Source organism: Nicotiana sylvestris, chromosome 4, assembly GCF_000393655.2.
Source record: "Nicotiana sylvestris chromosome 4, ASM39365v2, whole genome shotgun sequence".
NCBI classification, from domain to species: domain Eukaryota; kingdom Viridiplantae; phylum Streptophyta; class Magnoliopsida; order Solanales; family Solanaceae; genus Nicotiana; species Nicotiana sylvestris.
In genome coordinates, this window is record NC_091060.1 from 62,865,549 (window position 1) to 62,888,732 (window position 23,184).

The following is a 23,184-nucleotide window of genomic DNA, read 5'->3' on the forward strand; positions in this document are numbered from 1 at the left end:
GAAATAATCACAAATGGTAAACAAGAAATCAAGCTATACAAATTTCGGATTCAAGAACAATCAAACAAAGTATGAACATGAATTAAATCTATTTTAAACAACAAACATGATGGATTTAAACGATTAAACCAACATATTTCTCTAACACAACTAAATTCTTTAAACAAATAACAAGATCGACGAAGAAACAATTATGAACTTAAACTTGAACTTAACAATATTAACAATTTCTAACAATACATAAACACATGAAACAAATTGAAGAAATAGTTAATTAAATTTCAATTTGAATCTAACAAACATCAAACTAACAAATACTTACTTAAACAATAATACAAACATGAAATAAACATGAAAACAACTAATTAAACTTCTATTTTGAAATCTGAAAATTAATTTAACAAACAACATGAACACACTAGAAAATTATTTCAAAGATGAACAACGAACAAAACAAGGATTAAATCATTTAACGATTTTGGATCCGGAAAATATCAAACAAAATATGAACAAAAATAAAACTCAAAAACAACTAACCGGAGATGAATCAACGACGAACTTTGATTGTAAACAAATCTGTCCAAGCCTCGACCAAAGCTCGAACGAAGGACGACGAAGACGAAGAAGAAGTAGAAGCAGCGGCGGAGGAAGGAGGAGCAGCGGCAGCGTCGCGGACAGCCACAGCAGCAACTCGACCTCGTCGTGACTGGGAGGAGAAAATGAACAGCATCACGGCAGCAGCAACATCGTGGCAGCAGCAGCGGCGACCAGAAGGAGTAGAAGAAGAAGCCGCGACAGTAGCGGCGTGGCGCAGGCAGGTTGTTTGGTCGCCGTTGGTGCTCGCGACTGTGGTCGGAGCTCGTGACTATGGTCGCGCTGGCTGGGGTTCGATGACGAGGAACGCAGCCATGGCTGCTAGAGAAGCAGTGGTCGTCCATGGATGTCGAGCTCAAGCTTGAGCTCGACGAAGAAGATGAAAGCAAACGCGGGCAGCCATGGCGCAAAAACAAAAACGACAATGGTGAAGCTTGAGGGCAGCCATGGTTATGTGGTGAAGGGGTGATTGTGGTGGAGATGGTGAAGTAGCCATTGATGGAGCTTGCCTTTCTTGAGGAAGAAGAAGAAGAAGAAAGATAAGAAAGGGGGGGGGGGGTAGTTTAGTGTTTAGGTTAGGGTTTTCTTGATTTTATTTTTGTTTTGTTTTTTGTAAAATGTAAGACAAAGGGGTTTGGGTATTTTGGGTTATGGACTGGGTCGACCCAGTTCGAAATGGACTGGGTCGTAAGGAAGATTGGGCCATTTTTTGGGCCTGTGGTTTGAAATTGAAGAAGAGGTCCAATTCCGACTTTCTTTATATTTTCGCTCTCTTTTCTTCTTTTATTTTTCTAAAACTAAATTATAAAAATACTTAAACTATTATTAAGAACTAAATTAAGTTATAAAAGTGCAAATTAACTCCCAATAACAATTAACGCACAATTAAGTATTAATTAAGCATAAAATTGTATATTTGGACATTAAATGCTAAAAATGCAAACGATGCCTATTTTTTGTAATTTTTAATTTTTGTAAAACAAATTCAATTACTAACAATTGTAGAATTAAATCCTACATGCAAAATGCAACATATTTTTGTATTTTTTATTAATTTAGCAAATAAACATGCACAGACAAATACAAATAATTATTCAAAATATCACAAAAATTGCACACCAAAGAAAAATCATTTTATTTTTTGAATTTTTCTGGGAGTAATTCTCATATTGGGCAAAAATCACGTGCTTACAGTATTTCTATCATTATGAATTTGTTAATTATCGGCTATTTTAAATTTAAGTTAAGTAAATATTGGGATTGGTTATTAAAATAAATAAGAACTCCCTAGTTGATTAGGGTTAGCTTGTCTAACAACGGTGTTGGGCACCATCACGACCTATAATGGAACTTGGGTTGTGATATTACCCAATCCTCTAAAAAGAATAAACATATTTATAAGAGCAAAAGGGTTTTCAATTCTATAGTGACAAAAATAATGTTTCAAAAGGATTTGTCAGATTCACCGCTTGACATTTGATCTTGGTGTGCCAAGTCACAATTTTTAAAACTAATTTTCTCTTCAAAACATGTTTGACTCCAAAAACTGATTTGCACTAAAGATTCCAAGTAAGGAGATTTTTTACTCGAGGAGAAGGTATTAGGCGTTCCTCAAGTCCCATGAAAGTCACGGTTGCATACATGATCTAATTGTCTTTTAAAAATTCTCAAATCGAGGCAAAACACAAAAAAAAAACACAAAACGAGGTTTGAGGTTGTCCCTACGTAAATAAGGAAAAATAAGAGAAAAAATAAAAATGCTAAAGGTTCTATACTACGCTTCCTCAACGTCATACTTCTCTGGATAAAAATATTTACAAGCTTCTCGGGGTATTCTCCAGATAAAATAATAAACGGAGGGACAATCTTTAACCTCATAATAATGGAAAATCCTAAAGTTTGCCCACCCAAGTGTGATCGGCCTAGATATACTCTCACGGTGTAAACAAGCAAATAAATAAAAGCAGCAAAATCAACACATGCCTAAATATTCAATCCTATCAATAGCAACCATTCTTTAATTTGCTTACCGAACAACCCACGGCCCATTTAGATTAAAGGTTATCAACTCTTATTCTCTTTTGTTTCAACAAACTCTGAAACTCATGAACGGATGTCAAGTCCAGGTACTACTATTAGAAGCACACAATTAAGAAAACAAATAGAATCGTTCAAGCATCAAACAAAGTAACCAACACATGATATGTGCCCATTTGAAAACCATCGCCTACGAACACCACCAAGAAGAGCTTCAAAGACTATTTCCCCCTTTATAAATAGAAAGAAGACAACTTTGTCTACCTAGAATTTGTTCCAAGAGTGTTCAAATTTAAAAGAGGTGAAAAAAATTCCCGACAAAGGGTGTTCATTATGTATTATATACATCTAAAATATAATATTTTACCTATGTACATAGTGTAATTTTTCGACGAACTACCCTTGTGGCCATGTGAATTTGCCATTGTTTGTCTACCAATTTAAATTCACTCTTTATTCTATAATGTATTTTTCTTAAAATGCAAATAAATTACAATTGGAGTGAAAAACGACATTTGTTTGCAAAACGAAAACTTGGCTGGACGTTTTCCATGTTAAAGACTCACATCCCAAAAATCCGAAATTTGATTATGCTCTTTTAGTCTTTTAAAAATAACTCAAACTTGGGAAACTTAGACCAAAGAAATCAACCCAGCAAACAGTAACAAAAAATTCCAACTCTACAACAATTATCAAACATTCAAGCTAATCACAATATTTAGCCAATTAAATCATACAGTTCCAACAATCACATATTAGATTAATGAAGAATATAATAACAGAGAAGGGATTAGAATTAGGGGTGGGCATAATACGAAAAAACCAACCGAATCGTAAACTTTGGTTTATTCGGTTTCGGTTTTTCAGCTTATTCGATCGGTTTGCGATTTATGTTTTTTATAATTTTGGTGTTCGGTTCGGTGCTCGGTTTTACAACTTCGATTTTCGGTTAAATCGAAAAACCGAAGTTTTCATAGTGGGTAAGACTCCACTCATAACACACACACAAAAATAGATAGAATTATGAAGTACTTGTCAAAGGCAAATCGGAATACATAATAACAACATGTTTGTCTAAGGCAAACCAGAATATTCCATATATAATAATTTTTATGCAGTCAGGGTTAAAGGACATAGTCTTCTCGAGCATGTCTGTCTGCTTTCAAATAAATGTAGTAATATTCTGAAAGGTCTACTAAGACCTTTAGATGAAAACTCACTCAGTATTCGTCATTGAATCATTGCACACTAGAATAAACTAAGTTGAGATAGTTTACTTCAAAATATATATTGTAATAAAATAACAGAAAGCTGCTGAACATTTATCGCTTCAATTTCCTAACGGCAATCACAATTGACCTCGCTATGTCCTGCACAATGCTGGCCCCCTAAATACATGTCACGCCTAAGATTTTCCTTAAAAAAATTCCAGAGTTAATACACCTGATAGTAAGCTATAATTATGTACTTTAGCTATCACTTACGCTCTAACTTTGCTGCACTTTATTGATATTTGAATGTTAAATGATAACAAATTATTCTAATTAAGAACTTTATACTTTGGAGGAGCAATTTCGGGTTATGAGGACGTTAAAGAATGATTTGGAGTAAATACGGAGCATTGAAGGCAAATAGGAGGTTAGCGCGTGTAAAAAGAAGAAAGAAAAACGAAGGCAGAAACTCCTCCAGGTGCGCGGTCAATGCACGACCGCGCACGTTAGGCAGAACACTGGGCAAAATGCGTGGTCAATCCGCGGCCGCGCACGGGCTTCCGAGAAAAAATAGCCCAAGGCCAATTTTGTAATTCCAAAGGCGACTAACCTTGATCTATATGAAGCCTAACTCGCCCAAAAAGAGGATAAATTTATTTTTAGAAGAACGTTGGAGGCAAGAACACAAAAAGGAGCAAGACGCAGAATCATCTACGAGTTTTTCATCATCTTCTTCTTAATTTCATTGTTGGTTATGACTTTTTATATTGTAATCTTGTCTAGTAGTATGAATAGCTAAGCCCGTCATCTAGGGTTGATGGAACCAATTATTGGATGAAGTCTTGATTATGTTTTAATATAATTGATCCGCTTTTACTCTATATTTGTTCAACTATATATGTGTTGTCTTGTGATTAATTGAAAGGGCCTTTGATTAATCGTGTCTAGTTATCTTGTGTTGCTTGAGAAAGAACACTTAATTAGGTTGTTGAACAACGCCACTTTCGGGTAAGTTAAGAGATTATTTACTTAAATTTAAAAGCGGGGTTAGAGATAACGAAGCTTTAGTGTGACATTTGATTTTTGTGTGCCAAGTCACCATTTTTAAAACTAATTTTCCCTTTAAAACACGTTTAACTCCAAAAACTGATGTGCACCAAAGATTCCAAGTAAGAGGATTTTTGACTTGGAGAGAAGGTATTAGGCATTCCTCAAGTCCCATAAAAGTCACGATTGCATACATGATCTAGTTGGCTTTTAAAAATACTCAAATCGAGGCAAAACATACAAAAAAAATAAACACAAAACGAGGTTCGAGGTTATCCCTACCTAAATAAAAAAAAAATAAGAGAAGAAATAAAAATAAAAATGCTAAGGGTTCTATACTACGCTTCCTCAACATCATACTTCGGGACATTCTCCGGATAAAAATATTTACAAGCTTCTCGGGGTATTCTCCAGATAAAATAATAAACAAAGGGATAATCTTTAACCTCAAAATAAACAGAAAGTCCTAAATTTTGTCTACCCAAGTGTGATCGGCCTAAACACGCTCTCAGTGGTGTAAACAAGTAATAAATAAAAGCAGCAAAAATTAACCATGCCTAAATATTCAATCCTATCTATAGCAACCATTCTTTAATTTGCTTACCGAACAACCCACGGCCCATTTAGATTAAAGGTTATCAACTCTTATTCTCTTTTGTTTCAACAAACTCATGAACGGATGTCAAGTCCAGGTAATACTATTAGAAGCACACAATTAAGAAAACAAATAGAATCGTTCAAGCATTCAAACAAAGTAACCAAGACATGATATGTGCCCATTTGAAAACCATCGCCTACGAACACCACCAAGAGGAGCTTCAAAGACTATTTCCCCAAGATAGAAAGAAGACAACTTTGTCTACGGCGGCGAAACTAGAAATTTTTTCAAGAGTATTCAAATTTAAAAGAAGTAAAAAAAAATTCTGACAAAGGGTGTTCATTATGTATTATATACCTCTAAAATGTAATCTTTTATCTATGTATATAATGTAATTTTTCGACAAAAAATAGTCAATTGACTACCCTTGTGACCACGTGGCTTTACCACTGTTTATTTACCAATTTAAATTCACTCTTTCATTCTAAAATGTATTTTTCTTAAAATCAAAATAAGTTACAATTGGAGTGAAAGTGACATTTGTTTGCAAAACGAAAACTTGGCCGGACATTTTCCATGTAAAAGACTCACATCCCAAAAGCCGTAAAATTTGATTATGCTCTTTTGGTCTTTAAAAATAACTCAAACTTGGAAAACTTAGACCAAAGAAATCAACCCAGCAAACAGTAACCAAAAATTCCAACTCTACAGCAATTATCAAACATTCAAGTTAATCACAATATTTCGTTAATTAAATCATATAGCTCCAACAATCACATATTAGATTAATGAAGAATATAATAACAGAGAAGGGATTAGATCGAATAGACCTCCAACAGCTACAGTTTCCTCGGGTGTAGTAAAATAGAATTCAATTTGTCGACCAAAACATGACCACGAACAGGGCCGTTGACCAGAACTCCGAACGGTACCTCAAACCGGCTCTCGATTTCTCCAAACTCAATGCATGATTTAAAACCTCAATTGATTTTAAGGAAGAAAAGAAAAAGGAGTCAAAAATGGGTGGAGATGGAGTTTTTGGGTGGTTTTGGTTAATGACAGCAATATGGAGATCAGATTGTTGATGAATGGAGGAGGAAAAATATTGGGTGTTATGGAGAAAGATTAGGAAAAAATTGAGCTTTGGGGATTGAGCCGGTGAATGCCGGCCCAATCGTCGGTGAACGGGGGCAGATTCATCCGTTTCATTTGAAAACTTGACACGAATTTCCTAAGGATCTCGTTATTTCTTTGTTTTACCTTGAAAAGGTCTAACTTTCTGGTCTCGACCTTGATGGCCCCGACATGTGCTTTTACAAAGGCATCTGCAAGCATAACAAACGAGTCAATATAATTAGGGGGTAAGTTGTGATACCATATTATAGCTCCTTTTGACAAGGTCTCTCCGAACTCTTTCGGCATAACGAATTCGATTTCATCATCCTCCAAGTCGTTCCCCTTGATGACGCACATGCAAGAGGTCACATGTTCATTTGGATCAGTCGTTCCAATATAGTTCGGAAGTTCGGGCATACTGAACTTCTTAGGGATTGGCATCGGAGCTGCAATGGGGGACTTTGGACAATCTTCTTGGAATCCAGGCCTTTCAGTACCGGTGGTGCTCCTGTGATCTGATCGACCCTGGAGTTATATGTCTCCATCTCGGGGTTGATCCCAAATTCATCTTCACTCGGCCTTTCTATGACTAGTTCATTTCTGCGAGCATTTTCTCGGGATGGTTCAGGCTTAACTTTGCTGAGGGTGCACCTTTGGTTCTGTAACTGGGCTATTACCGCCTGTTGAGCCTATAAAATTTCGAAGATCACCCACAAGTTGATTCCATCGCCTTCACTGCCGTGCGTATCCCTGGCCACCGACTTGCCTACCCGCGAACGCTGTTCTCTAGATTGGTGGGCAAGTTAGCATCGATGGCCACATGGGAACTGGCATCGATTTTGCAATTTTGCGGATTTTGTGACATTTTCTGTTAATTGTTTGCATTTTTTTCTGGGCATTTTAATTAATGAAAATACAAAAATATATGTGCATTTGCTTTTAGGATTTAATTTAGCATTTTAGGATTAATTGAGTAATTAGGTTATTTTAAAAAAGGAAAATTACAAAAGTAGTCATTTTGCACCTTTTAATTTTAATTTGTGATTTTTGAGTTAGTTCTTCTTTAATTTATTAATTGTGATAATTATCATTAAGTTTAATTATTATTTTTAGGTTAATTAGGTCCTAGGAATTATTTTAGATTTTGTTTAATTTGAGAAAAAATAAAAAGAAAAGGAAAAGGCACTAAAAGAATTATTGGAAATGAAGAAAAGGAACTTGGGCCAAATTAATCGAATCATCTCCAAGCCCAAACCCCTGCACCCCTGAAACCCGTCCAAATTGCCCCAATACCCGGCCCAAAACCACCCTGACCCGGTCCACCTTCTCCCCTCACCATCCAAACGACCTCGTTTCGTTTAAGGGAGATCAGGACCGTCGAGGTCTTCCTCATCCAACGGTTGGGAAGCCGGGTCTCCCATGTATAAAAGTGTCCAAACGCACCCCCTACCCCCCTCATCGTCTCTTTCACAAAGACTCTAACTTGCAAACCCTAACGCCGCCGCCTCCATTTTCACCGCCTCAAGGTGGCAGCACCACTACCAAACAACCCCAAATTAACACCCTAAAGCCCCCATGACCTCCTCTCTCCAAATCTTTAACCCATACCCTTCGAATCCTTCCCGACTCCATCGAATCTTGAATCTAGGGATAGAGTTTAGAGCCCCAAAAGTTCAAAGTGTTCCAATCTTGGATTCTATGGCTTGCATGGTTACCAGCTCCAGTATTCAAGTGTCAGGCTGCCGATTTTTCTACAAAATAACATTAGTCGCCCGTTCTTGATAAAGAACAAGCGATTGGTATTATATTGTGGCTCTAATCGGAGACGCAGTCATGAGTGCAAGCAGAGTCGGTGAGTTTCTTTCTTTTCTTTGGTTCGTTCTCCTATTCTTCTTTTCTCCGAATAATTCAATTGAAAGACGAGCAAAATTCTGGCCAAGATAAAACTTGTTTTTTTTTTATATAGTTTGATCTTTTCCAGGTTTTACCCTTGATGTCGTTTGGTATTGCTTGATGAATTCTGTGTTTGTCCTCGTTAGTTAATCATTTAGTTTAATCTAACTAGACTGAGGGTTTAATTTAGTTCAATTTCGCGTTAATTAGTATTTTAGCTCGGGTTTTAAATTGTGAGAAAATTGTTCATTTGTTTCTTCGCCATTCGCCTTAATTTGATTTGGGTTGGGGTCATTATGACATTTGGGCTTTGAATCATTTCAGAATCCATTCTCGGAGCTCGAATGAATTTTTTGGGCCCATGTTTGTGCAACCATTGGGCCGGTTAACCCATGCCTAGTTGTGTTTGGATTGAAAGCTCATAATGAAGTGTTTCTTGATATAAGAGAAAGAAATTATCTAACCAATTAAGAAATTAAATAATAATTTGCATTGTCATTTACCTAAATATTGGAAGATATATTGTGTTATATTGAAAATATTATTATCATAACTTACATGATTCAGTTTTAAAGATCAGCTGTAAATAAATAAAAGAGGAAAAAAATAGGACATATAACATGCTTACTTAAGAAAAAGTAGATAAAAATTATTAGACTTTAATTTTTACGGTAGCGTAAATAGGAAAATTGGGAAAAGGCCAAAAAAGGAGGATAAGATAAATACAATGCCTAACATTTGAGACATGGAGCCCGTTTGACTTAGCTAATTTAGAGTAGCTGACAAACATTGGGCATTGAAAAGTACTTTTAAGTGCTGAATCTGATTTAAAAAATAAGCAGTTACGTGTTTGGATGAAAGTGCTGAAATTAATAATAAACAGTTGAAGAACTGGGTATACGAAGAGTTTTGTTTTAAAAAGAAGTATTTTAGGGATAGAATAATAAATATTTTGGTCAAACCTAAAGTGCTTATAAGCTGAAATTTGATAAGTTGGGGTAGACCAACTTATGACTTTTGGCGTATTTTTGACTTATAAACACTTTTAATTTTACCAAACGCGTAGATAAGCCAAAAAGTGCTTATAAACCAGTTTGACCAGCTTATAACCTTAGCCAAACACCCTCATAGTAAATATTCTGCAATCAGAATTCATGAAACTCATATTAATTTGGTTATCTCTGCCGTCATTTGACACCATGTCATACAAGTGCATCCAACCCCCCTGCAATTGTGTCTGCCATTCCTGCGTATTACACCATCAGTGTTCATTATAACACTGATATCTACATAAAATAACATCATTTCGGTAAAACTTAATGCATGATTTATAAAATTGCAGAAAGACTTAAAAAAGATAGCATACGATTTGTCTAAATTGAGAACTTAGAATATACGCATGCAATCATCTTCTCTAGCGCCGCATACCTTCCTTGGACAAAGCATCAAACTAAGCCTCCACATTAAAATGCACAGCGTCGGAAACCAATGTTACAATTCAACTAAATTGCTAGTGCATGTGTAACGGCCGTACCATTATATTGTTTAAGCTAAAACAAACTCCATTAACTGTTGAATAGACAACAGTTTTACCAATAAATCATGATTTAGGCTTTCTAATGTACCTAGTAAACTTATAGGCATATACGGGGAATACAAAAGAATGCCATAAAATCACTCATTAAATAGTATTTAGGACTTGGGAGTTATCAACATAATCACATATTAAAGGATGTAGCAACGGAATATAAGGGAGGGGAAAAGTTTGAAAGAGCAGGTAAATAGATATTAAGCTATCCAATTAAAGATACAATTATGGGGAGGGGAAAAGTTGACTAATTGTATTTAAAGACTTTTTTTTTTTGGCTTATAAAAATAAGATAAATAGAGAAATGAGGGGGAAAAGCCAAAAAAAGGAGAAAAATAGATAAATGAGTTTCTTGGCCAAAGAGAGGTGCCAAGTCTTCAATTCTCTCTTATATATATATATATATATATATATATATATATATATATATATATATATATATATATATATATATATATATATATATATACCGGGACCCCGTTGGGGTAAGCAGGGTGAACCTTGTTGTTGGGCACTATATTGTTGTTCTTGCCGTGGTGCCAGATTCAGCATTAATATTTAGGTGAGCAATTTGAGAGTTTGACATCTTTAAGTTTGCCTGAAATTAAGATTTCAAAGAACTGTAAAATGTAGTGTGTTGTGGAAATTTATACCAAATAGCCACTATTATCCTTAGCCCCACGGTGGGCGCTAAACTGTTTACCCTCAAAAGTAGATAATAATTAAATTTATAAGTGGTTTTAAGAATATGCAGATTAATTCAATACAAATGATAAATTTCATTAGATTATACAAATAAAAGACGTGTTAAAGTGTCAAACTAATTGTGGGGGGGAAGGGGGGGGGGGATGAATCCGGACTCAAAAACAGCCTTAATGAAATGCCTGCCTTCATCCCGGACTCACAATAACAAAGCACTAATGAACAAAAGTAAGAACTTTGAATAATAGAGAAAATTGAAAGTATATTGCTTTGATGTGCGTGTTACAATGACCCTAATGAATAGTCAGATTCCCCTTTATATAGTAGGAGAGTTTTCCCTGAGTACAATTATATAAAAGGTAAAAGTATTTCATTTTACTAATCACTCATCCTCTGCCGACACATGCCAAAATTTACGTTGTGACACCCGGCTGGGTGCATGCAGATATCACATTCCTTAGTTGGTCGTGCTCGATTATTCAATAACGTCTTCCAAATTTCAGGGATTTGAATCGGTCCTGGGGGCGTGGCTCCGATTACTCTTAGGACGGGTGTTTGCCCAGACCTCGACTCGGGGAACTTCTTGCCTCGATTCCGATTCCTCACATTTACATTTCAGCTCCGTTTACTTAATCGAGAACCGAGAAATCCAAAGGGCGCGATTTTCACCCGTATACAAACATGATGAGACTGGGGAAATAAGGACTAAATGGGTGAAGATTCAACATGACTATCTTCCCAAGTATTGCAAGGCATATAGAATCAATAATAAAATCTGCATCTTTTGAAATTGAGAATGGGGAGAAGGTGGTAAAAGAGAAGCTAGCTTGTGAAGGAAACACATTAATAAATCTCTAATCCTAAACCTATTACTTTCGGGAAAGACCTAAATCATGTGGCACTAGTTTGAGTACAAATTCTAATAGAGTTGGGATGTCTGGAACTAAGGATCCGAATGGGAAGAATTTTAATAAGGAGCTTGCAGCTAAGAACAAGAATACATAGCCACGACTAATCAATTCAACCAACAATTGCCTTAAAAAACTGTAACTACTGGGAATGTGGAATTGGGAAAAGGTACCAATGATAATGTCAGCGCAAACTTCCTTACCTTTCTTGGTGAAATTTCACTTCCCTTTTTCATAGCTATTATGGAGGAACCATTGCCCTCAATCAATTTTAATCTCGAAATCTTTACCCGTTCAGAAAATGCTTGTCTTATATGGCACTATAGGTCTGAGTTTCGTTTCCTATATGCGCTCTCGTTCCATCCGATGTGGAGTGATGAGGTTGAAAATATTGAGGAGGGGGAGATTATAAATAATAATGTCAACAACATAGGTAAGAGAGTTGGAAAAGGAGAAGAACTAGCTTCAGCTAATGCAACAATAAACCCTAACCCAAGCACCGATCAAAGTTCTGAAGTTGTGGATGAAATTGAAGTTATGAATGGAGGAATACTGATTGTGGGGATACATGTGGAGGCAGGCTGGAAGATATAAATGTTGAGTAAGATCCAGAAGATGCAGATACATGCACTGAGGATGAGAACAAAAAAAAAAAACCTCACCGAAGTGCCAATCAAATCAGGTATCTACTCCTCCAGCATAGGAAAAAGAACTAGCATTAATAGCTACTTTAGCTTCTAATAAGCAATAAAAGACAGTATCATCAGGTAACAAGGAGAGGACGATGAACTAACAACTTGTGGTTAAACTATTTGATCTTATTCTTTTATCAATAATATATTGGCAAAATACCTTAAAACCTCCCTAAACTTGATACAGATAATTAGTTACAGCCTTAAACTATTCGTGGTCTTAATTACCCCCCTCAACTTGGCCTTTTGAGAGTCATTACCCCCCTGGACGTTGAAGTGACAAAGAGTATGAGTGCACTCGCCTACCACGTGGATTTTTCCTGTATATGTGGTATTTTTTTGAAAAATAAAATATATTTTTACCTTTTTAAGTATGTTAATTCTTTAGAAAAAACTTTTCGAATATAATTTATGATAAAACTTGGATAGAACTACATTATTTAGGCTAAATTTTTTTATTTGGCTAAAAATAATAAAGTTCTAGTTAATCTTTTTTTGAATTTGACCTGAAAATAAAAATTTATACAATTGAAATACATAGTCAAGACATCTAAAAAGTTATAAAAAATACATAGTTTGAAATTAATTATTTTGGCTATAATTTTTTATATATCTTTAAATTATGGTGCTCTAAAAATATTTTTTTATAGATTTTACTTGAAAAAGTAAAAATACACAGTTGATATAAATAGTCATTGCATCAAAAGAAGAAATAAAAAGAGTACACTCTTTTTATAGTTGAAGAGATTGTACAAAATTGAAGAAATTGTACACTCTTTTTATTTCTTCTTTTGATGCAATGACAATTTATTTCAACTGTGTGTTTTTACCTTCTCAGGTAAACTCTGTAAAAAATATATTTTTAGAGCACCATAATTTAGAACTATATAAAAAATTATAGTCAAAATAATTAATTTCAAACTATGTATTTTTTTTTATAACTCTTTAGATGCCTTGCCTATTTATTTCAATTGTATAAATCTTATTTTTAGGTCAAATTCAAAAATATATTAACTAAAACTTTATTATTTTTAGCCAAATAAAAGAATTTAGCATAAATAATATAGTTCTATCCAAGTTTTATTATAAATTGTATTCGAAAAAAATTATCTAAAGAAGAAACATACTTAAAAAGGTAAAAATATATTTTATTTTTCAAAAAAATGCCACATACAGGAAAAATCCACGTGACAGGCGAGTGCACCCACATTCTTTGCCACATTAGTATCCAGGGGGTAATGACTCTCAAAAGGTCAAGTTAAGGGGGATAATTAAGATCACGAATAGTTTAAGGCTGTAACTAATAATCTGTGTCAAGTTTAAGAAAAGTTTAAGGTATTTTGCCATAATATATTCAAATGTTCAAAAAGCAGACATAGTTAAAATAGGGGATCGATGATATGGAGACAAACTATGAATCTATGAATCAAAACCTCAAACATGCAATGGGAGAAGCAGATATATCACCAAGGCCAATATGAAGAGGAAGAAAACAAGGTAACCATTTAGGGGTCGTTTGGTAGGAGGTATTAGAAAAAATAATGCAAGCATTAGTTCTATGTATTACTAATATCTTGTTTGGTACATTTTTTCAATTTGTGCATAACTAATACTTGTATTAGTTATACATCATACTTCGCATTATCCTATGCATAAGTAATGCATAGAAAATTATGGCATTAGGAATACCAAGGCTTTAATGCATGCATTAGCCTGGTTAAACACACAATTATTTTTAAAGTCCCTTAAATCTAGAGAATATGGAGGGCATTTTTGTAAGCAACTATTTTTCTTAAAAATTATGCAATGCATTATAATTTTAATACACCACACCAAACAATAGATAAGAAATAATATTTGCATAACTAATGCTTGCATTACTAACCCATACATTACTAATCCATACATTACTAATACACCTTATTCCGCGCTATTCTTATACACCCTACCAAACGACCCCTTAAGGGATAGGAGTGTAACAAGGAGGACATTATCTAAATAATAATTTCTAATGAATAACTCTCTTACATGGAATATAATATAAGATCTATCAATGCTTAGCAGGCCTTTGAGCAGGTAACTTTGTTGAATATCCTCAATGTTCCGGCTATTCACGGAACGTGAGAAGCAGATGATTAATAATCTGTTTCAGAAGAAATCGAAGAATTTCTTGGGAAACCTACAAGATCCGTTTGTTCTTTTTTCTCTAATAGATGGTCAAAATTATTGAAGAAACAACAAGATCTTTCTTTTGTCCCTTCCAAGCGATCGAAAAATAAAGAAATAGTCAAGATAATTACGTATTTACAAAACACTTTTCATTCATTGCTTTGATGGAACCTTTTTAACATTATAGGAATATTGACAGATACTCCCTCCGGTTTACAATAAGTGACCAATTTGCTTTTTTATTTTGGTTCAAAATAAGTGTCCATTTATATAATCAAGAAAAAATTCAATTTTTTTTTTCAAAATTACCCTTATTTATGTATCCTTAAAAAGTCATTTACTACTCACATTTGAGAAGAGAAATAAGTGCTACTATAACTATGGTGCAATATTTAATGACTGGTAGTTTAGTCACACTAACAATTTTCGTCTATAATTTAGTATTTCCTTAATGAATGCGCTCAAAGCAAATTGGTCATTTATTATGGACCGGAGGGAGTACAACTTTTGTTTGGATTGGGAACTTCATGGTACAATATCAATGGGACGATATGGGTATTTATTGATGAGGAGTTTCAGGCAGAGATGGAGTATGACATTGAGCAACTTCTTTCCCTAAGGCTAACACATATTCATGGTACATAGGAGTTTGTTGCTACTTTGCTTTATGCTAGCACAGATAGAATAACATGGATTGGGTTATGGGATGCTTTGTATGCAATGACTAATCATATGGAGTGTCCTTGGCTTGTGAGAGGATATTTTAATGTGATTTTGATGAGATAGAGAAATATGGAGGCCTTCTAATTCCATTCCAAAAAATTGAAGATTTTATCTACTGCATAAATACTTGTCAATTGATTGACTTGGGCTTAAAAGACAGCATGCAAGCTTGGTGGAATGTTAGATGGGATGATGCTTGTATTTTTAAGTGACTTGATAAATGCATTGTAATCAAGCTTTTCAGAACCTCATTCCAAATTTTAAAGTGGAGCACTTAATTAAGCAAGGGTCTGATCACTCACCTCTTCTATTATCTTGCAAGCTGGATAGTAAGATGGTGAAAAAATCTTTTAGATTTTTCAAATTCTAGGTGGATAATGATACTTTTCGAGAGGTTGTGAAGGAGAATTGGAGTGACTATTTTGGTTTAGACCCCTTTTATATATTTCGTGGACAATTAAAACTTGTTGCGACCAAACACACACGCAAGTATACGCGGTCGTCAAGTAATAAAGTGACTAAAAGTCGGATGTCGATCCCACGAGGACTTGTGATTAACTATTAACTAAATTAGACTATCCTAATTATTTATACAAGAATTAAACCTAGAAGTATTTGATTCTAAACTAATTAAAATAAAAAGAAAATAAATAATGAACTCTGAGCCAAAGGATAACAGATTTTTATGATATCAATGTAATGAAAACGATCTAGGGTTATGGGCTATCTAACAATCCTATTGTATTCTTCTATTGAATTGACTAACTAATTTATCTATTTTATTGGTTGACAGGGTTAATATTGCTCATAAGAATCTGTCAAGTTCTTACTCGCCTATTCAAGCTAACCTAACGCCTATATGTCTATGGAGTTAGAATCAACAAGAACGTATTTATAATTCCTGTAAATCAACCAAGCAAGGCAATTAGGTATATGTCTATCCTAACCGCGAATCCGTTCCCCGATGCCCAGGTTCAAGAACTTGCTCTATTCAATCCTATATGCAATCTAGAATTCCCACTTTCGAGTTCAATTCAAGATTCGTAGATAGTATTCAATTGGTGATCAATCAATCAAATAATTAAGTGCACGATTGAATAAATAAACCAATATTATAAACTAAGAAATCAAACTCAATATCCGAATAACAATAGTCATGAAAGAACCACAACCCTAGAACGTGAAGTTTAGCTCCACATAGACATGGTAGCAAAACAACAACTCATACAAAGAAACATAAAAATTACTAAGTTTGGAGGAAGAAAGATGAAACCCGATGAATTCCGGCCTCCAAGGCGGTTTCCTCTCAAAAACTTCCTCCCCCTCTTGCCTCTCTATTTCTTGCACTAAACTATGAAAAACCTTCTTTTTTAACCTTGGGCGAGCTTGATTTTATATAGGTTAAGTGGGTTTCCCTCCAGATTTCCAATTTTACCCCTAAGCAATGTTTTCCCGGACCGGACACGCGCGAACTACTGCGCGACTTCGCGCGTGATTCTGCCTCAGTTCTTCTTTCGCGCGAACTACTGCGCTAAGTCGCGCGTTTCTTCGCGCGTCTGCTGCTCAATATATTTTTCCAATTTGATTCTTGTCTTGTCAGTGCTAGTTGCCTAACTTTTCATTCCACGATTCATGCAACTCAAAACCAAAGACGTTGCCATTCCAGGAAATCAACCAAAGTTCTCATCTTCTTTTTCGTTAATTTCTCCTTTGCACAGCTTATCTCTGTTCGCCAATTTCTTTGTGCCCTTTGCTCCAAGTTTTATCTCAAAGTACCTACATTATGCATTAACATCTAAATAAGTGTAAAACTCCATAATTAAGTTAAATTGGATATATTCACTATCAAATATAATCAAAGAGCTGTAAAAATACGAGTAAAGTGATGTCGAAACATATGAAAATATGCCCAACATCACCACCCCACACTTAAACTTTTGTTCGTCCTCGAACAAACAACTATACTCTCTAGAGAATCCTTCACTCAACCATTTCCCTTAACGCGTTACACCTAGAACAATGTACATGTATTACGCCTAGAAGTGAACAATCCTAGCCTCAAAGTCGACTCTCAAGTGCCATGCAATATTCACACTTCCTCAAAGTACTCTACACAGAATTCAAGACTTGCTTTTCTGTCACGAATCATATGCCCTCACAATTACATCAACAAAAAAAAACTGAGTTCAATCCACCACATTCAATTCATATACTCACATATATTAAGAAAATCACTCACTCTCACAAAAGAGGTCACATGCATGCAATTGGTACCATAAGCTTGCCCTTAATGTAAATCTCTACTAATGTAGGCTAGCTCGATCCAAAATTAATTAGAACTTTTCATAGTTGTAATGTGGGCTAAGGGATGGGTAAGATGTATTTAGGAATAGTGACTCAACTCCTAAGCACATTAACACATCACATGAGCAATTTTCAGCGCAAATTCTTCACCCCACTTCTCATTCACACACAATATCATCCCACAAATACTCCCTTATTCTTTAAGCACTTTATTAATTCATTCCCACTAGCAAGAGCAAGACACAATGTAATCATCTCTCCTTTTTTTTAAATAAGTTTATTCTTCTTGTCACTCAAATTCTGCTAGTGGTGTATTCGTTTACAACATAAGTGCACCTTTTCATCCTTTTATTGGTTCCACTCAAAAGTCACCCCACACTTATTTCCTTCTTACTTCTTTTAGTGCTATTCTCACAATTAAGTGCTTTAAGAGGTAAAATGATCAAAACAATGTCAATTAAGAACAAAAGGGTATAGGCTTGTAATGCGGGTGCCAAACAAAAGTCTAAGGCTCAAAAAGGGTTAACTAGGGACAAATTTTATTTGTGATAAACAATTAAGCTCAAAAAAGTCAAAGAAAGCCTAACATCATTTTTCAAACCGAGCATCACCTAAAATTTCACTTCAACTCACATACCGGGCAAGTTCTAGACGCAAGTACAATACATGGACTACACAAATACTCACCACACATGGTATATGACTCATTCAGATCAGCTCATCAAGACACTCCATTACGAGCATTCAATTCAGTACAAACATACAATTTAAGGCACTTTCAATGAGATTCAACAATTAGGACTAAGCGTTACACTCTAGGGTCTATTGTGTTCAGGTGCGTCAACGCTATGGGTTCTCTTTCAATTTTTATAGATCGTAGCCCATTACCCTAATCTACAAACTAGAAAGAAAACAAAAATAAAAACTACCCATGCCCGGTTCAAGCTAAACCCTTGGAAAAGAAATGCGACTTAAAGAAAAACCAAGGGGGAATTGCTACACTACCTAAGAAAAATAAAATAATTTTTTTTTGTTGTTTTCTCTAGACTCACTTTTCCTCAAGAAAATCGTCTAAAAGATCCGTCATTAGGAAGAGCCTATAATTTTTTCAATTTTTTTTTCTCGACTCAGTCCCTCAAGAAAACTGTCTAAGAGATCCATCGTTGGGAAAAGTCTAATTTTTCTACCCTTTTCAATTTTTTTTTGATTTTTCTTGTTTTCCACATAAAAAAAAATTAATCTACTAAAATACTACACAACTACGAAGAAAAGAAATAATAAGCTAAACTACTAAAAAGCAAAGTATCCAAAGGAATTCTCCCACCCCACACTTAAAAGAGTGCAATGTCCCCAATGCACAACTAAAGCAAAAATAACAAGGGTGGACAAGAAACTCTCTGAAAGGCCAAAGGCCGAAGCACTAGCAACTCACGGGGTACTCAGACTTCTCCCAAGGATGGTCCTTTGTGCTGGTACCTCACACTAGTTCCAACCAGCTGGCTCGTATTTGCACACTTTCAGTGGCTTTTCTTCTATGCTCATAATCCTACAAAAAATTCTACAAAGATAGAAAACTAAAATAAATAAAAATAAATAAAAATAAAAGAAAGCAGTAAAGCTGGGTTGCCTCCCAACAAACGCCTAGTTTAACATCGCGGCACGACGTGAACCACTTTTTGCCTCCACCTCGAACTTATAAATGAGCCCCCAATTTGGCTTCAAGCTTTTTGCTATGCTCTAGGGGCGGTGAGACAAATTTAACAGGGCCAAGCAACCAATATCGTGTTCTACACTTTTTGGCTTTCAAATAAGGTATGTAATTATGTCTCTCTGGCATGATAAATTCCAGGATATAAGCACCCAGGTCCTCGTACATTGGCTCCCCCAAAGGCTCAGATGACTCGATTTCCATGTCATCATCCAAACACAATGTTGAAAAATGTATGGAATGAGGAGCAGTACGCCCCAACTCTAGAATTGTATCACTAGTTACATCCTCATATGTACACACACTAGAGTCTTCAAATATAACATTATCTACTTCCTCCCATGACTCTAGAGTGCTTTCCTAAACATGGACATCATTAATAAAAGTACGCTCGAATGATTGACTCTCCAATTTTAGCTCCTCGAATGGGCGTATAAGCTCCTTTTCAGTTTCACACAACTCAGAACTATTTTGTTGGGCATTAGACGCATCAACTTTTGCAATCAATTGAGCTCCCAAGTCATGAATAGCAGTGCCAAATTTTTCGATCTCTTGTCCTATTTTAGCTCTTCCTTCTCTTAGGTCATGTATCCCATCTGTAATTTTCTCACATTGAACCTCATATATCTCCAATCTTTTAGCTTGTTCCACCAGCCAAGTTTGACTCAAAATCTCCTCTTTTTCAAAATTTTCCTCTTGCTGGTACTCACTATCTTCATTCAATTCTTCTCTATTGGCCTTCATTCTTGTGATTGTTGCCCTTATTCTTTTCATATCTTTTTTGAGTTCATCCTGTTGCTCTACTACTTGCTTTAAAATATCCCTAATATATGCATCAGGTTCCATATCTTGTACTTCATTGCCCCTATCAAACTCACAAACATTATTAGAATGATCATAATAAGGGCTCATAGAAGGATGAAAAGAATTAGGACAACCATCCCAGTGGCCATCTTGACCACCACACATATTACAAATATTCCACTCAAAGGATTGAGATTGTGCGCACAACTCGTTTCCGGGAATATTCTGACAATTTTTCCACCAGTGCGGTCCTCCACAATATGGACAAGGATCATCAAAATAAGAATAACCATCATTCGAATAACTTTCATTCCAAGATTCCATGTTAAAATAAAAAAAAATATTAACTAAACTAAAACAAAAAAAAAATGAATAAAGAAAAAAAATTCAATGTCTAATCTAGAAGAATAGTTAATTTCTAAGTCCCCGGCAATGGCGCCAAAAACTTGTTGCGACCAAACACACACGCAAGTATACGCGGTCGTCAAGTAATAAAGTGACTAAAAGTCGGATGTCGATCCCACGAGGACTTGTGATTAACTATTAACTAAATTAGACTATCCTAATTATCTATACAAGAATTAAACCTAGAAGTATTTGATTCTAAACTAATTAAAATAAAAAATAAATAAATAATGAACTCTGAGCCAAAGGATAGGAGATTTTTATGATATCAATGTAATGAAAACGATCTAGGGTTATGGGCTATCTAACAATCCTATTGTATTCTTCTATTGAATTGACTAACTAATTTATCTAATTTATTGGTTGACAGGGTTAATATTGCTCATAAGAATCTGTCGAGTTCTTACTCGCCTATTCAAGCTAACCTAACGCCTATATGTCTATGGAGTTAGAATCAACAAGAACGCATTTATAATTCCTGTAAATCAACCAAGCAAGACAATTAGGTATATGTCTATCCTAACCGCGAATCCGTTCCCCGATGCCCAGGTTCAAGAACTTGCTCTATTCAATCCTATATGCAATCTAGAATTCCCACTTTCGAGTTCAATTCAAGATTCGTAGATAGTATTCAATTGGTGATCAAGCAATCAAATAATTAAGTGCATGATTGAATAAATAAACCAATATTATAAACTAAGAAATCAAACTCAATATCCGAATAACAATAGTCATGAAAGAACCACAACCCTAGAACGTGAAGTTTAGCTCCACATAGACATGGTAGCAAAACAACAACTCATACAAAGAAACATAAAAATTACTAAGTTTGGAGGAAGAAAGATGAAACCCGATGAATTCCGGCCTCCAAGGCGGCTCTATGCTTGTATTTTCCTCTCAAAAACTTCCTCCCCCTCTTGCCTCTCTATTTCTTGCACTAAACTATGAAAAACCTTCTTTTTTAACCTTGGGCGAGCTTGATTTTATATAGGTTAAGTGGGTTTCCCTCCAGATTTCCAATTTTACCCCTAAACAATGTTTTCCCGGACCGGACACGCGCGAACTACTGCGCGACTTTGCACGTGATTCTGCCTTAGTTCTTCTTTCGCGCGAACTACTGCGCTAAGTCGCGCGTTTCTTCGCGCGTCTGCTGCTCAATATATTTTTCCAATTTGATTCTTGTCTTGTCAGTGCTAGTTGCCTAACTTTTCATTCCACGATTCATGCAACTCAAAACCAAAGACGTTGCCATTCCAGGAAATCAACCAAAGTTCTCATCTTCTTTTTCGTTAATTTCTCCTTTGCACAGCTTATCTCTGTTCGCCAATTTCTTTGTGCCCTTTGCTCCAAGTTTTATCTCAAAGTACCTACATTATGCATTAACATCTAAATAAGTGTAAAACTCCATAATTAAGTTAAATTGGACATATTCACTATCAAATATAATCAAAGAGCTGTAAAAATACGAGTAAAGTGATGTCGAAACATATGAAAATATGCCCAACATCAAGCACTTAATTAAGCAAGGGTCTGATCACTTACCTCTTCTATTATCTTGCAAGCTGGATAGTAAGATGGTGAAAAAATCTTTTAGATTTTTCAAATTCTAGGTGGATAATGATACTTTTCGAGAGGCTGTGAAGGAGAATTGGAGTGACTATTTTGGTTTAGACCCCTTTTATATATTTCGTGATAAGTTAAAAAAGCTGAGCGAGACTTTATCCATATGGAGTAGGAAATATTTTGAGATATATTTATGCAAATTGAAACCCTTGAAGAAGTGGTGAAGGTACATGAATAAGAGTTTGAATTGCATCCTACTGCTCGTAATAGGGAGAAGCTTCAAAAGATGCAAGCTGAGTTGATGATATTTTATGCTTTGGAGGAGTATTTTTAGAAACAAAAAACTGGTATACAGTTGTTTAAATATGAGAATAGAAATACAAAGTTTTCCCATGCTCATATTAATGGTAAAAGAAAGGGACTTCAGTTGAAGAGAATTCAGAATGCTAGTAGAGTATGGTTTGAGAGAGAGAAAGACATGGTACATGAGGCAATTAGATTCTTTCAAGACTAGTTTATTGAGGAGAACTCATACCAATTTCAGTATTTTGGAACATATTTCACACATGATTATAATGGAGCAGAATGACGAGCTTGTTGCAATTCCAGAAGATGATGAGGTGAAAAAGGCAGTATTTAGGCTCAATGTCGATAATACTTGGTATCCTAATGATTTTACAGAGAAGTTCTTTCAACACTGTGGGGAAATTGTTGATAAGGATATGATTAGAAAGGTGCATGCTTTATTTTGTGGACATGAACTTCCAAGATACATCAATACTACAAATCTAATTTTGCTATCTAAAAGGAAAGAGGTTAATACATTCTCAGACATGAGACCAATCATTTTGAGTAATTTCATCAATAAGGTATTCTCTAGGGTTGTTCATGAGATGATGGTAAGGATATTTCTAGAGATTATTTCACCAAATCAAGCAGGATTTATATAGGCTAGGAGCATTGTGGAGAATATCCTGCTCGTGCAAGAGATTGTTCATGACATCAGGATAAGGGGGAATCCAGCCAATATAGTTATAAAACTAGATAGGGCTAAAGCTTATAATAAAGTTTTATGGTTCTTTTTTTACTAATGTTCTAGGAAAATGGGTTTTTGTGAAGGGC